At 43.6% G+C, this 16167-nt stretch overlaps 1 protein-coding gene across 1 annotated transcript in view; it reads right to left on the bottom strand.

The window, feature by feature from the left end:
* Nucleotides 1–16167, bottom strand: part of LOC137324060 (receptor tyrosine-protein kinase erbB-4-like) — a 938904-nt gene that overhangs the window by 100446 nt on the left and 822291 nt on the right. The window lies entirely within an intron of this gene.

The following is a 16167-nucleotide window of genomic DNA, read 5'->3' as shown; positions in this document are numbered from 1 at the left end:
GCCCCCTTGCAATAAAGGCCAACATACTATTTGCCTTCTTAATTGCTTGCTGAACCTGCATGTTAAGTTTCTGTGATTCATGTACAAAGACAACCAAATCCCTCAGAACACCAACATTTCTTAGTCTTTCACCTTTAAAAAAAATTCTGCTTTTCTATTCTTCCTACCAAAGTGGATAATTTCACATTTCCCACATTATACTCCATCTGCCACCTTCTCCCCCACTCACTTAACCTGACTATCCCTTTACAGCCTCTTTGTGTCCTTCACAGCTTACTTTCCCACCTAGCTTTGTATTGTCAGCAAACTTGGATACATTACACTCAGTCCACTCATCTAAGTCATTGATATATATTGTAAATAGCTGAGGCCCAAGCACTGATCCTTGCGGTACCCCACTAGTTACAACCTGCCAACCTGAAAATGACCCGTTTATTCCTACACTCTCTTTTCTGTCCGTTAACCAATCCTCTATCTATGCTAATAATTAGCCCCAACCGCATGAGCCCTTAACTCGTGTAACAACCTCTTGTGTGGCACCTTTTCGAATGCCTTTTGAAAATCCAAATATACTACATCCACTGGTTCCCCTTTATCTACCCTGCTAGTTACACCCTGAAAAAACTCTAATAGGTTTGTCAAACACTATTTCCCTTTCATAAAACCATGTTGACTCTGCCTGATCATATGATGATTTTCTAAGTGCCCCGTTACCACGTCCTTAATAATAGATTCCAGCATTTTCCCTACTACTGATGTCGGGCTAACTGGCCTGTAGTTCCCTGTTTTCTCTCTCCCTCCTTTCTTGAATAGTAGGATTACATTTGCTACCTTCCAATCCACTGGGACCGTTCTAGAATCTAGGGAATTTTGGAAGAACACAACCAATGCATCCGCTATCTCTGCAGCCACCTCTTTTAGAACCCTCGGATGTAGGCCATCAGATCCAGGGGATTTGTCAGCTTTTAGTCCCATTAATTTCTCCAATACTTTTTCTTTGCTAATATTTAATTACTTTAAGTTCCTCACTGTCATTAGACCCTTGGTTCCCCACTATTTCTGGTATGTTTCTTGTATCTTCTACTGTGAAGACAAATACAAGATATTTGTTTAACCTCTCTGCCATTTCCTTATTCCCGATTATAATTTCTCCTGACTCTGCCTCTAAGGGACCCACGTTTAGTCTCACTAATCTCTTCCCTTTTACATACTTATAGAAGCTCTTACAATCTGTTTTTATATTTCTTGCTAGTTTACTCTCATATTCAATTTTCTCCCTCTTTATCAATTTCTTGGTCATCCTTTGCTGATTTCTAAAACTCTCCCAATTCTTAGGCTGACTACTCTTTTTGGCAACATTATAAGCCTCTTCTTTTAATCTAACACTATGCTTAACCTCTCTAGTTAGCCACGGTTGGATCACTTTTCTAGTGGAGTTTTTATTCCTCAAGGGTATGTATACTCATTGAGAATTATGAATTATTTCTTTAAATATTTGCCATTGCTTATCTATCATCATAGCTTTTAATCTGATTGCCCAATCTACTTAGCCAACTCGCCCCTCCTACCTATGTAATTGGCTTTGTTTAAACTTAACTACATCACTCTCAAACTCTATGAAATTCTACCATATTATGATCACTCTGCCCCAGAGGATCCTTGACCATAAGATTATTAATTAACCCTGTTTCGTTACACAATACTACGTCTAAAATAGTTGATTCCTTGACATATTGTTCTAGAAAACTGTCTCGAATGGATCCCATGAACTCGTCCTCCAAACTACTTTTGCCGACTTGGTTTGCCCAGTCTATGTGAAGTGTTGCACAGATGCTGCTTGCCCCGTGGTACCAGGTGGCCAATCTTCATGGATGAGCCTGAGGCCTATTGGAGTGCCCCAATTGCCACTCCGGCTCAGATCAGCTCATTCAACAAAGACTGGTAAATAAAGCTGGGACCTTTATCCTGTCGGGCTCAGTTATATACCACCTTTACCAACTGAACCACGGGGGGAGTTAAAGGCTCTGGTTTCTCGCTTTCATTATCGAATCCTTGTTTTATATCCAGCCAAGCAAAGATTATTTCTGTCAGTTAAGGCCGAAATGTCAAGGGCCTGACTAAATCACAACAATAAGAGATGGAAATTGTGAAGTCTATTTCTCAGATCTTATACCAATGAATCAATATCTAAAAAGCAGTCATTGTTATCAAATGAATCTTTCTATTAGCTGGGAAACATAACTCCACTATCAAGTGCTGAAGATTAACAGGTCAGTGTCTAACAGTCGAGAGCTTTGCTTTCATCGCAGTTTTATATAAACACCAGGAACCCCTGTGCCGATGAACTCAAGGGTTCTTATGTTTCGGTCAGGCTCGTGTGGCCTGATTCTCTTCCCCAGGGTCTAGCTGGAGTATAACACATGCTGGACATTGACATTTCCCAAGAATCAATTGCAGGTTGCTTCTCGTTAGCCCTCCATGTTTGAACATTGCAGTGTATCAAATACGTGGAGTGCACTGGCAGTCGGCAGTGTGTCTGGCAAGTGATTGGCTGCAGTAAGCGATTGCTTCTCATTCAGGTCTGCCCCAGAAACCAGCATTTTCACTGCCTCCGGGAATTCCAATGCAAAATTGTGGTGCTGAAGCAGCAAATCGTGTGTACAGGCAGTAGGTGTTTGTGGGAGCTGTTATGGGAAGTCCTGCTTCACCAAATCACGTTGCCATGATGCGAATTTGCAGTTACTGCTGGTTAAATAAAGAAAATACTGACCACAAACAGAATACCCTCCCGTCCTATTTGTCTGTCTGCTTATCTGTCTTGTGCTTGGAGCATGTCTGACACATAAAAATATACCGATCCCATTCTTGAATACACTCAATGACTGAGCAACCACAGTCCTCTTGGGTGGAAAATTCTTTACAGGACACCAGGATAAGGGAAACCTCAACCAGAGCTATTTGGAACTGGAGTTGGGTGTGGGAATAGCACGGGTCCCTGACCCACCTTCCTCCACACACGAGCCAATGCTGAACATTGAGTCTGTCCACAGTTTCTTTGAGGTGTTGCACTCCGAGGACTGGCCATCATCTACACTTGATTATCTTTCTGAACGTTCACAGGTGTTTCAGTTATTAACTCTGAGGTCTGATAGATGTGGAGGAGGGAGCAATACCATCCTGCCTTCCTTGATCACATCCCAGCACTTCAGTCTTTTCCAACAACCTCTCTTTAGTAAATTGGAACAGGCCAAGCAATGGAAGAAGTTCTGTGAAGAACGCAAACAACATGAGCATCACTCCTGGTTATCGGCTGTAGGAGAGGATGTATTGAGGCTGAAATTCCAGGTTTGTGGGGAGAGTCCTGCCTGGAGGAGGGTCCCAGGAATTTGGGGCATAACCTGATTCCACTGAGACTCTGCCCTGACTAAAATGGTGTCTTGAATTCAGGGAAGGGCGGGATGGGGACGGGTGGGGCGGAGAGGGCAGGTCAAAGGGTCGGTATGGGCATGTTCCTGGGCTACCCCAGGAATTCCATTCATTACATCCTTATAATGACCCCAGATACTGCCCAGACCTCCCAACAGATGGTCAGACAGCTGTTGGCACTGGATGCAGCTGATGGTCAAACAGCTGTTGGCACTAGATACGGCTAATGGTCAAACAGCTGTTGGCACTGGGTGCAGCTGATGGTCAAACAGCTGTTGGCACTGGATGCAGCTGATGGTCAAACAGCTGTTGGCACTGGGTGCAGCTGATGGTCAAACAGCTGTTGGCACTGGATGCAGCTGATGGTCAAACAGCTGTTGGCACTAGATACGGCTAATGGTCAAACAGCTGTTGGCACTGGATGCAGCTGATGGTCAAACAGCTGTTGGCACTGGGTGCAGCTGATGGTCAAACAGCTGTTGGCACTGGATGCAGCTGATGGTCAAACAGCCAGTGCTAGAACTTTGATCAGAACAACAACCTTTACCAACACACATCTCAACCGGAGAAAGTAACAAAAACAGGTGCTGTGAATTCAGAACATTGGTGCCGAGAACTGACTGGAACGGTGAAGTCTTTCTTTTAAAACTTTATTTGAAAACTTCCACAGACGAATTAAGTTACTATCTAGACTATTTGAAACTGCAAGAAATGACTAACTGGTGATCTTGAAGACCTTTATCCTGGTGTGGAGCAAAAGGAGGACTGAGGGGGAGGAGTGATTCCAGAGGAAGGCAGGAGTGGGGAGAGAATAAACTCACGTGGCTGCAGTCTCCCTTGAAAAGGGACAGTGTTGCCATGACTTTGCCCAATTCCCTTTGGCTGATGACCTACTCATTTGACTCTGTGACAAGTGTTATCACCGTGGCCTCCTCGGGACCCAGACTGTCTCGGTTATTTGCAAGCCCCCTTACACGATGGTATAGTTACAATTCAAATAATACGGAGACAGTGAACACAGTCGGGCATTTTCTGTTTCCTAATATTACTGGACTGGCAAAAGTGACTGCACAGAGAATAAAATTTGGCAAACAGGTAGCCCACATATTGACCTCTCTGCTGCCTCCCCCACCCCCTCTCTCATGCAGCTGCTTATTGGGGATGGTTAATGTCCTTTAGTGAAAAGCAGTGGCTGCTGCTTGAATGACATTCCCATCGCTCCACATCTCAAGGTTGCCTGGGCTTACAATTTCCCCCAGCCCATGCAGATTCTTCACATTGTGCACTGATTGCCTGGTTACCAGCCTCTCCAAAGGCAATCGCGGCAAAGTGAAGCCCCCACGTCTGTTCCTGGATCGACCTACTGCGCAATGGGGAATTTGTAAGGGTCTCTCGAGTGGGCCTTGTAATTACTCAGCTGACAGAATGTTTAAGTAGTCGATACGCTCCGTTGCTATGCAGTTTGAACAGCAAATGCCACACTCCAGCTGATCGTAAGGCTTTTTAATTTTTGAGCCTTCAAATGTTTTTGTCCTCTTAATGTCTCAAGCTTTGCTTACCAGGGGGGAGTTTAAGATGGCTGGGAATGGACTGGCACAGGCTGTGCTGCTGAATGTACACAACACTGCTTTCAACATCTTTCACTTCCAGAGTCTTTTTCCCAGATGGGAACGAATCGAGGAGTGAGAGAATTGCAGGTATGGACCTCGGTATGTAACCACAGAAATACTTCCGAACCCTCCGTAAACTTGATCTGCATATTGTAGGGAATCAGGCAAATTCTATTTCCCATATCCTAACTCACACCAAGTCCCGTTCACCCATCACCTCTGTGCTCACCGACCTATATTGGCTCCCGGTTCTGGAACGCCTCAATTTTCAAATGCTCATCCTTGTTTTCCCTCCATGACCTCGCCCTTCCCTATCTCTGTGACCTCCTCCAGCCCTACAACCCTCTGAGATCTCTGCGCTCCTCCAATTCAGGCCTCTTGAGCATCCCCGATTTTCATCGCCTCACCATTGGCGGCCGTGCCTTCAGCTGCCTAGGCCCTAAGCTCTGGAATTCCTTCCCTAAATCTTTCTACCTCTCTGTCTTCTTTTAAGACGCTCCTTAAAACCTACCTCTTTGACCAAGCACCAAGCTTTTGGTCACCTGTCCTAATATCTCCTGATGTGGCTTGGTGTCAAATTTTGTCTGATAATCGCTCCTGTGAAGCGCCTTGGGACGTTTTACTATGTTAAAGACGCTATATAAATGCAAGCTATTGGGCGGCTAAACATAATGGAGTGAATAAGTGGGTGGTGGGTAGGGTCTGTGATTGCCTCAGTAAAATAGACATTCTTCTATTCATTTGTCCTATGGAAATTACATCAGCTATGCTTGTGTGACCAGAATCGACAGGATTCATATTATTGGCACAAAAATGGCAGCTATGTGTTAAAAGCTGTATGCTGACTGTGTTGAACCTTGCACTTTAATTGCTGGAGGCTGAATTACAAGGTGCAGGGCTCTGAGGGATAGCACTGAGAGCGAGTTACTTAGTAAGGTAGGGTGAACCTCCAGACACTGATCGACATCTTATTTAAAGTTTAAGATCTAAGTTATACTTAGGACAGCCTCTGCATATTGTAGGGAATCAGGCAAATGGCGGCATGCAACTGGAGAGTGGAATTCAACGATCAAAGTGATTTTGTCTGAGGGGGGGGGAGACGTGTTCATAGAATTACATAGAATTTACAGCACAGAAACAGGCCATTCGACCCAACTGGTCTATGCTGGTGTTTAAGCTCCACATGAACCTCCTCCCACCTTACTTTATTTAATCCTATCAACATATCCTTCTATTCCTTTCTCCCTCATGTACTTATCTAGTTTCCCCTTACATGCATCTATGCTATTCGCCTCAACTACTCCTTGTGGTAGCAAGTTCCACATGCTCATCACTCTCTGGGTAAAGAAGTTTCTCCTGAATTCCCTACTGGATTTATTAGTGACATCTTATTTTTATGGCCCCTTCTTCTGGTCTCCCCCACCAGTGGAAACATTTCTTCTACGTCTACCCTATCAAACCCTTTCATAATCTTGAAGACCTCTATTAGGTCCCCCTCAGCCTACTCTTTCCTAGAAAAATAAGCCCCAGCCTGTTCAATCTTTCCTGATAGTTACAACCTCTCAGTTCTGGTATCGACCTTGTGAATCTTTTTTGAACCATCTCCAGTGCTTCTATATCCTTTTTGTAATACAGAGACCAGAACTGTGCACAGTATTCTAAGTGTGGTCTAACCAAGGTTCCATATTAGTTTAACATAACGTCTGTTCAGTTCTGATACTAAGTGAAAGATCAAATGATAACTTCTGAGTGGCAAACGATGAGCAGATTTTACCAGTGTCCCAATTCTGAGAATGCCGCAGCATGTAAAGGTTGCAGCACTGAACCATCTCGGCGAGGAGGGCGGGGTCTTTGGTAATTGATGGTGAGAAAACTGCGAGAACTTGTTAAAATTTGAATGCTGCTACATTCCTATATGTTAGTGCAGTACATAACATATTATACAATCCAAAATCTAAGCTCACCCTCCAGTGCAGTACTGAGAGAGTGCTGCACTGTTGGAGGTGCCGTCTTTCGGATGAGACATTAGACCAATGTCCCGTCTGTCCTCTCGGGTTGGCGTAAAAGATCCCACGGCACTATTTCGAAGAGCAGTGGAGTTTTCTCCGGTGTCCTGGCCAATATTCATCCCTCAACCAGCATCACTTAAAAAAAACAGATTATCTGGCCATTATCACATTGCTGTTTGTGGGACCTTGCTGTGCGCAAATTGGCTGCTGTGTTTCCAACATTACAACAGTGACTACGCTTCAAAAGTACTTCATTGGCTGTAAAGCACTTTGGGATGTCCTGTGGTCATGAAAGGCGCGATATAAATGCAAGTCCTTCTTTCTTTTACAATACACCATAATACCGTACAGTAATGAAAGACAGACTCGCAGTTATATAACACCTTCTCTCAGAAACATCTCAAAGTGTTGCACTTACAATTAATTCCTTTGTGATGCAGCCATTGTTGCTGCATAGCAAACAAAGCAGCTATCTTGTGCATTGCAACATCCCACAAACAGCATCGATGAACAATCAGTTATTCTGTTTATGGTACTGTTGGTTGAAGCAGGACTGTTGCAGGGACATTGGGAGAACTCCCTGTCCTTTTTCGAATTGTGCTATGGGATACACATGCATCACTCAGGCCTTGAGTTAATGGAGTAGACAGTGGAATCAATTTTAACTAACCCTTTCAGTGGCGGATGCTGGCTCGGACTCATCCACGTTCAGCAAACCCAAGCGGATCAGGCCCGGGGTCCATACTGCTCAGGACAGCCCAATAGCTGGAAAGAGCCCTTCAACAGGCATTATGCACCTTATTAACATATGCAAGGGACCGAACGCCTGGGACACCTAAAAAATGGGCCGGCAAATTTAGCAGTGGGACCAATGCCTGTGCAGATTGGACGCAGGCCATCCCGTTGCTAATTTGGTATGCTTTGCGCCCGCAATACACTCCACCATCAGATATTACATTAGGCTCAACAATTCCACAGCTCAGTACATCGTACGAGACTTTGCTACACCACACCACACCATTAAAAATCTCCAATAATGAGATGCTTCACTCTTGATATGTCTGCTTCTACATTCAAGGCCTCAAGTGACTATTCACTAACATGACTGCACTTCACAAGTCAGGGAATATTAGCACACAGTCAGTAAAAGTCCCTTTAAAATGGATTACTACGGGTTTTAAGACAACTGGTCAATAGAGATCTTGATTCCAATAAGCACTGGGACAATGTTTATCTCCTCCAAAATAATTTACAATCAATAAGTTTAGGAGCCATTAACAGATGTAATTCTTCTGAGTCGACCAACAAAGAGCCTGCACTAGTCAGCATTTAGGGAAATGGTTTATGGGATTAGTAGTTAAAAATCATCCGTATTACTAATTAACTAAGAGCAAAATATTCCCGCTCAATCAGTGCAAACAAGAACACGTGTGAAGAGGCTTGTGGGCCGTTAGCTTGTGTGTAGAAGCACAATAAGGTACTGTGACATGTGGACACCTTGGAACTCTGTCCCTCAGTCATTCTAACAAATAAAACATTCATCCAAACAGCACCAACCCCCAGTGAATAAAGCTGAAGGCAGGCCATATCCTGTAATCAAAATGCTTTCCATAGTAGTAATAAGCCAAAGTCTCCTTTCCTTATACATTAAAATAGCATCTTTATATTGCTAGAAAACACAAACTTCCTCAGGTGTTTGTTGGTACTTTATGTTATTGATAACAATCGTCGACAGAGAAATCATTTCTAACAATCTATTTTTTTTAATGGGTTACAATGTTTCTGCTAAAATAATGCAAACCCATTACGGACTCAGTCACTGAAATGGGCATCCGTCCTTTCTAGGGTTCTATTACTGTATATACATTATGGGGGGGAGTTTTCTGAGCAAGAGCTGGCAGAGCCTATATATCGCCATGTATAAAAGTATAATGGAACATTCCAAAAACCCGTGAGCACTTGGAATTGAAAAAAAATGAATCCTTCTGCTGCTTTTGGAGATGGTAAGAAATGTGGCTTTAATTGTGAAAGGGTTACTGGAGTTATGCATGCATCACATTTCACCTGATGGTCTTGTGGGTAAAGGTACCGCCCTAGTGTGGTACTGAGCCATACAGGCCAGAAGGGCCCGTGTCCAACCCCTGGTCTGAGCTGTGTTGGTTCATCTCAGTCAGGGCAGCGATTGGGGAGCTACATTTGGACTCAGGCTAGAGAGGGGACATATCAGCTGTGGTGCCTGTTCCTGATCTCGATCCAGTGCTCTCCGTCCATGTGCAGATCTTGGATGAGGGCAGGATTGGGTTCAGTTGCAGTGCCCTCCACAAGTCAACGGCTTATGAGGCATCGGCAGGCTGCCAATCCCTGTGGAACTGTATCCCAACGAGAGAGGAGAGGAGAGAGGAGAAAACAGCAAAACAAATTGCAACATTCGGTACGAACAGCCCCCATCTGCTGCACCAATATTTATGTAATGGCTCACAATCTACAGTTAAAGATGACAATATAGATTGACATCTTAAAGGAGAAAGAAAGCCCGGAGGAACCTTCTCAGCATAAATACTCCTCCACACTTGTTATTAAAAATAAAATTGAAGTAGATATCTATCTTGTAAAAAGTAGCCTCAATTTAGTGACTCATTTTCTTTTCCAAGGAGACCCCGCTCTTCAGGTCTTTGCTCTGCAGTTCCAGCCGTTGCTGCTCCGATTTATCCCAGAGTGGTTCTGTTCGCTGCCACTGCCGTCTCGGAGGCCAATCCAGGTCTGCCCGAGTGCGGGGAATTTTGTACCAGCGGGGTGTGGTCTCGGCCTGGGCTGAACGTCCCCGACTTGTGTGCTTTCGGATCTGCCACCGGGGATGGCCAATGCGCTGCCTTCTGTGCAAGTGGATGGAGTCACCCTGAGACTAGATCTGGCCTCTCCGCAATCAGGGAGGCTGAAGTGGCGAGTGGGAGGCCTGAAGTGGTAGGAATCTGTGGGAGGGGAAGTGATTCTCTGAATCAAAGAGATCCGTTCTTCAATACTATTTTAAATAACGTAGGCACTTGGCACTGAAAGCTCTGCTCCTTTACCCTAACTGGGAAATGCCATACTCTTCAGCATTCCACGATCTAGCTCTCTCCCCCAAAAAGCTGTTGAGGTTGGGAGTCAATTGAAAATTTCAAAACTGAGATTGATAGATTTTTGTTGGGTAAGGGTATTAAGGGTTACGGAACCAAGGCGGGTAAATGGAGTTAAGATACAGATCCGCCATGATCTGATTGAATGGCGGAACAGGTGTGAGAGGCTGAATGGCCGACTCCTGTTCCTACATTTTCACGCAATGCCAACTAAACACTGAAAGCACAGCTTGCCCGACCTCTTGACCCAGAAGCTGTTGCTAAACTAATACACAAATTAGGGTTCAAAAGCAACATTTTAATGATGCAATTAGTGAAGCCAGCAGTGGCATCATTTTCACCAGTGAAGACATGAGACATAATCCATTCTCAGTAGGTTTCTGTTGGTCTTGTCACATTTACTGCCACCTAGTTTTCCCAGGGCTGTTGGGTCACAGGTTCTGATCTCTTGGTTTCCCCAACCAGGACCTTGTATTGCAGGAGTGTAAGGCTACCACGGTGTCCAAGCACCACACCACTATTGGGTCATATTCAAAGATGGGAAAAAATCCCTACATTGAGACAGGAGAGTTTAATCTATCCAGTAGGACATGGGTTAGATGTTGGAAGAGCAGAATGAGAAATGATACAGCATGGGAATCACTGTTTGAAGAAACAAAAGAATATGCATCAGTCCAAAGGATTATGGTCCATCCACAAATTTAAAAGGCAATGTGCCGAGTTCTGAAAGCTCTTAGATGCAACAGTGGAAAAAATACTTGGAGAATATAGTACCACTTGTATGGGATTCCGAATCAATGTTTTAAGTAACAGAAAGAGTAGACAAGGGTAATATGGACTTTCAGAAGGCCTTCGATAAGATGCCACATAACAGACTCATGACAAAGGTCAGGGCATGTGGAGTCAGGGGCCAGGTAGCAGAATGGATTGGAAACTGTCTACAAAAGAAGAAAGAGGGGAGGAATTAAGGGACGTTTCTCAGACTAGCAGAAAGTGGGAAATGGTGTTCCCATGGGATGTGTGCTGGAACCACTGTTGTTCACCATATATATAAATGATTTGGACTCAGAAATTGAAGTCAAAAGAAAATTGTCTGGGGTGTAAAATGGGCTGCTGATTCACTATTGCTCGTTTTGTGCCACCTCCCAAGACTAATTTCACCCCTATGGTGTCAAAATTTGCAGATGATACCAAAAAGTGGGGTACGGTTAATAATGTGAAGGACTGCACCAAAATACAGGAAGATATAAACAGGCTTGTAGAGTGGGTGGATAAATGGCAAATGAAATTCAATATGGCGAAGTGTGAGGTTATTCATTTTGGTAGTAGGAATAAGGAGGCCACTTATTCCTTGGAAGGTAAGAAACTAAATGGTGTAGGGGAGCAAAGAGATCTGGGAATACAGATACATAAATCGCTAAAAGTACCATCATAAGTTGATAAAGTCATAAAGAATGCAAACAGTGTAATGGGGTTCATTTCTAGAGGAACAGAATATAAAAGCAGGGAGATAATATTAAATTAATATAGGACCATGGTTAGACCACACTTGGAGTACTGTCAGCAGTTCTGTTCTGGTCTCCATATTACAAAAATGATACTGATGCACAAGTCCCAGGGTTAGTGGTTGGGGCAGAAAAAATGTCAACATTCAAGAGCAGATTGGAGAGGCAGATGAAGGAAAAAGAGGATGAAGGGATGTGGGTACAGAGTGGGCAAATGTGATTGGACTCTTTACTTGTGTGGAGGATAAACGGTGAGATGGAGTGGTAGGGCCAAATGGCCTGTTTCCGTGTTGTAATGTATTCTGCATGTATTTCTATGTATAAAGATTTGGGCAATATTTTGGTGGTGAAGATTTGTGTCTGCTCTGTTTCGCATGTTATCTGTGAGTGACTGAAGGGAAGAGGGGGGTTAGTTCGGCTGAGGTGTGACAACCAAAATTAAAGTTGGCAGGCTCTCCTGCTACTTAATAGGAACGGTGATTACAGGAGCATTGTCATTACCGCAGCCTGAGTAATAGAGCTCCTCAGGGCCACTCTACGCTCGCACCAAATTACCGGAGAAAAAAAGGAAAATGATACAATTAATACTGCAGCTGACAGCTACTGCCTTTCATTGCCTTTTGCTCATCAATTGACTTCTGAAACTCCACTCAACATATTTACTGGGGTTCTTTGATAACTTAAAAACTCCATTACTTTTGCTGTGGATCTAGTAAGCAACGAGTGCCTCCAGGTTGTATCTGAATGAGTTTGCTTTATTGTGTGTATTAACTGTTTATTTTAATTAGCTCCATATTCTAACTGTGAGGCACTTTCCTCTTTTGGTTTATTGCAGGGCACTGTTGTAATGTGAACCATCAGAAAGCCCCAGGCTTATATCGAAGCAGACAACCCAACGGTGGCTAGGCTGGATGAGACTCACTCATAAATCTTTCAGGAAAATTCCTTATCTGTTGTCCTCTTTACTATCTTTGTTGTGTTTCTTTAAAAATTAATTTGTTAACTTATGCACATTAAGGTGAGGGATGTTAATGCTGGGGAATGGAACACTTTCTAATTCAGGCACCCAGTGTCACTCTCAAACACTCCCAGGGCAGGTACAGCACGGGTTAGATACAGAGTAAAGCTCCCTCTACACTGTCCCATCAAACACTCCCAGGGCAGGTACAGCACGGGTTAGATACAGGGTAAAGCTCCCTCCACACTGTCCCATTAAACACTCCCAGGGCAGGAACAGCACGGGTTAAATACAGAGTAAAGCTCCCTCTACACTGTCCCATCAAACACTCCCAGGGCAGGTACAGCACGGGTTAGATACAGGGTAAAGCTCCCTCCACACTGTCCCATTAAACACTCCCAGGGCAGGAACAGCACGGGTTAAATACAGAGTAAAGCTCCCTCTACACTGTCCCATCAAACACTCCCAGGGCAGGTACAGCACGGGTTAGATACAGAGTAAAGCTCCCTCTACCCTGTCCCATCAAACACTCCCAGGGTAGGTACAGCACGGGTTAGATACAGAGTAAAGCTCCCTCTACACTGTCCCATCAAACACTCCCAGGGCAGGTACAGCACGGGTTAGATACAGAGTAAAGCTCCCTCTACACTGTCCCATCAAACATTCCCAGGGCAGTGAGACTGTTTGTGTGTACGTGCATGTGTTATTTGTGTAGTTTAGTTCCGCACAATTCATCGCAATGCAGTAAATGTGTACGGGAAAATCAAAATGTACAAACAACTCTGCAGAAATACTTCAGGAAATACGGTGTTGCGTGTTCTATTTGCCTCTCATCTCCCTCCTGCAATATCACGACCTCCTCACCCGCCAAGATCCAAAATTAGTTATCCTTTTGAATTTTGTGAGTCTGACTGATCTGACACAATAGATTTTTGCCTGTTTGTAGTTGCAACTGAAGGCAGGTTACAGCAGAAACATCCAAAGTACACTCAGAGAAAGCTCCTGCTGGTCAATCAAAACAGAAGCAGAATTCTGAACAAAGAATTTTTACACAAAACAATGGTGTGATCTGAGGGAAAAGGGCTTCACTTCTGAAACACAATCTCACTGCTGATTACTTGAGGGAAACTTCAAAAGTTTCAGTCTGTATCAGCCCAAAAATCGTGAAGCTCTGCTGGGGTTGCAGGCCCTCAGGCACGGGTGAGCGCAACTTTGCAATAACAGACGTGCCGTGGAAGGAAGAAAAAGAGTAGGAGAAAGGGAGCCGACTGTCGGCCAGAGACAGCTGCAGAGCGGAGTAGGGGATATGTCAATGGGTTCCCACCCGAATTCACGCTGGTTTGGGGCACTTCTCCCCAGACATGCCTACCCCGAATTTAAAATGGGTATATTTGTGAGCAGCAGCACGGCCTGCTGCAGAATCATAGAATCACAGAAAGTCGCGGCGCAAAAGGAGGCCATTCGGCCCATCGTGTCTACGCCGACCGAGAAAGAGCTATCCAGCTTAATCCCACTTTCCAGCACTTGGTCCGTAGCCCTGTAGGTTACGGCACTTCAAGTGCACATCCAGGTACTTTTTAAATGAGTTGAGGGTTTCTGCCTCTTCCACCCTTTCAGGCAGTGAGTTCCAGGCCCCCACCACCCTCTGGGTGACAAAATTTCTCCTCAGCTCCCCTCTAATCCTTCTACCAATTACTTTAAATCTATGCCCCCTGGTTATTGACCTCTCTGCTAAGGGAAATAGGTCCTTCCTATCCACTCTATTTAGGCTCCTCATAATTTTATACACCTCAATTAAATCTCCCCTCAGCCTTCTTTGTTCCAAAGAAAACAACCCCAGCCTATCCAATCGTTTCTCATGGTTAAAATTCTACAGGCCTGGTAACATCCTCGTAAATCTCCTCTGTACCCTCTCTAGTGCAATCACATCTTTCCTGTAATGCGGTGACCAGATCTGTATACAGTACTCAAGCTGTGGAATAACTAGTGTTTTATACAGTTCTAGCATAACCTCCCTGCTTTATAGAGGAAAGTATCTCATATACCTTTTTAGCCACCTTATCTACCTGTCCTGCTACCTTTCGGGATCTGTAGACATGCACTCCAAGGTCTCTCACTTCCTTTACAGTATCCTCCCATTTATTGTGTACTCCCTTGCCTTGTTTGCTCACCCCAAATGCATTACCTCACACTTCTCTGGTTTGAATTCTATTTGCCACTTTTCTGCCCACCTGACCAGTCCATTGATATCTTCCTGCAGTCTACAGCTTTCCTCCTCACTATCAACCACACGGCCAATTTTTGTATCACCTGCAAACTTCGTGATCAGCCACCCACATTCAAGTCAAGATCATTCAAGGCAATACTCGCATGTAGCTCGATCTTAAAATTACCGTTCCATTCTACTTTACGACAAGAAGGTGTGTTCATTTCAGTGGAAACGGAGGTACTTTGTTGCATTTTTGCTCCCTACATTAGGTTAATTTAATGCAGAGACTGACTGCTATTTTTCCGTATTTCCTTAGTTTCATTACCAATCTATCCCACAGTATTGTGGTTGCTAGGCATGTCACCTAAAACATACACAACACCTCTAATACTTGTCACCTTGAACACATGCAACATCTTTAATACACGTATCACCTTCAATACTCGAACCACCTTTAATACACGTATTAACTTTAATACACGTATCACCATTAATATCTGTATCACCTTCAATACACGAATCACCTTTAATACACGTGTCACCTTTAATACACGAATCACCTTTAATACACGTATCACCTTCAATACATGTATCACCTTCAATACACGGATCATCTTTAATACCTGTATCACCTTTAATACCTGTATCACCTTCAATATACGTATCACCTTTAATACCCGTATCATCTTTAATACACGTATCATCTTTAATACCTGTATCACCTTTAATACCTGTATCACCTTCAATATACGTATCACCTTTAATACCCGTATCATCTTTAATACACGTATCATCTTTAATACACGAATCACCTTTAATACCTGTATCACCTTTAATACACGAATCACCTTCAATACACGAATCACCTTCAATACACGAATCACCTTTAATACCTGTATCACCTTTAATACATGTATCACCTTTAATACACGTATCATCTTTAATACACGTATCATCTTTAATACCTGTATCACCTTCAATATACGTATCACCTTTAATACCCGTATCATCTTTAATACACGTATCATCTTTAATACCTGTATCACCTTTAATACACATATTACCTTCAATACACGAATCACCTTTAATACACGTATCACCTTCAATACACGTATCACCTTCAATACACGTATCATCTTTAATACCTGTATGACCTTTAATACCTGTATCACCTTTAATACACGTATCACCTTTAATACACATATTACCTTCAATACACGTATCATCTTTAATACACGTATCATCTTTAATACCTGTATGACCTTTAATACCTGTATCACCTTCAATACACGTATCATCTTTAATACCTGTATGACCTTTAATACCTGTATCAC

This window comes from Heptranchias perlo, chromosome 7 (assembly GCF_035084215.1).
Source record: "Heptranchias perlo isolate sHepPer1 chromosome 7, sHepPer1.hap1, whole genome shotgun sequence".
In the NCBI taxonomy this organism is placed as follows: Eukaryota; Metazoa; Chordata; class Chondrichthyes; order Hexanchiformes; family Hexanchidae; genus Heptranchias; species Heptranchias perlo.
The sequence above is the reverse complement of the archived record's forward strand: the minus strand, read 5'-3'. Positions and strand labels throughout refer to the sequence as shown.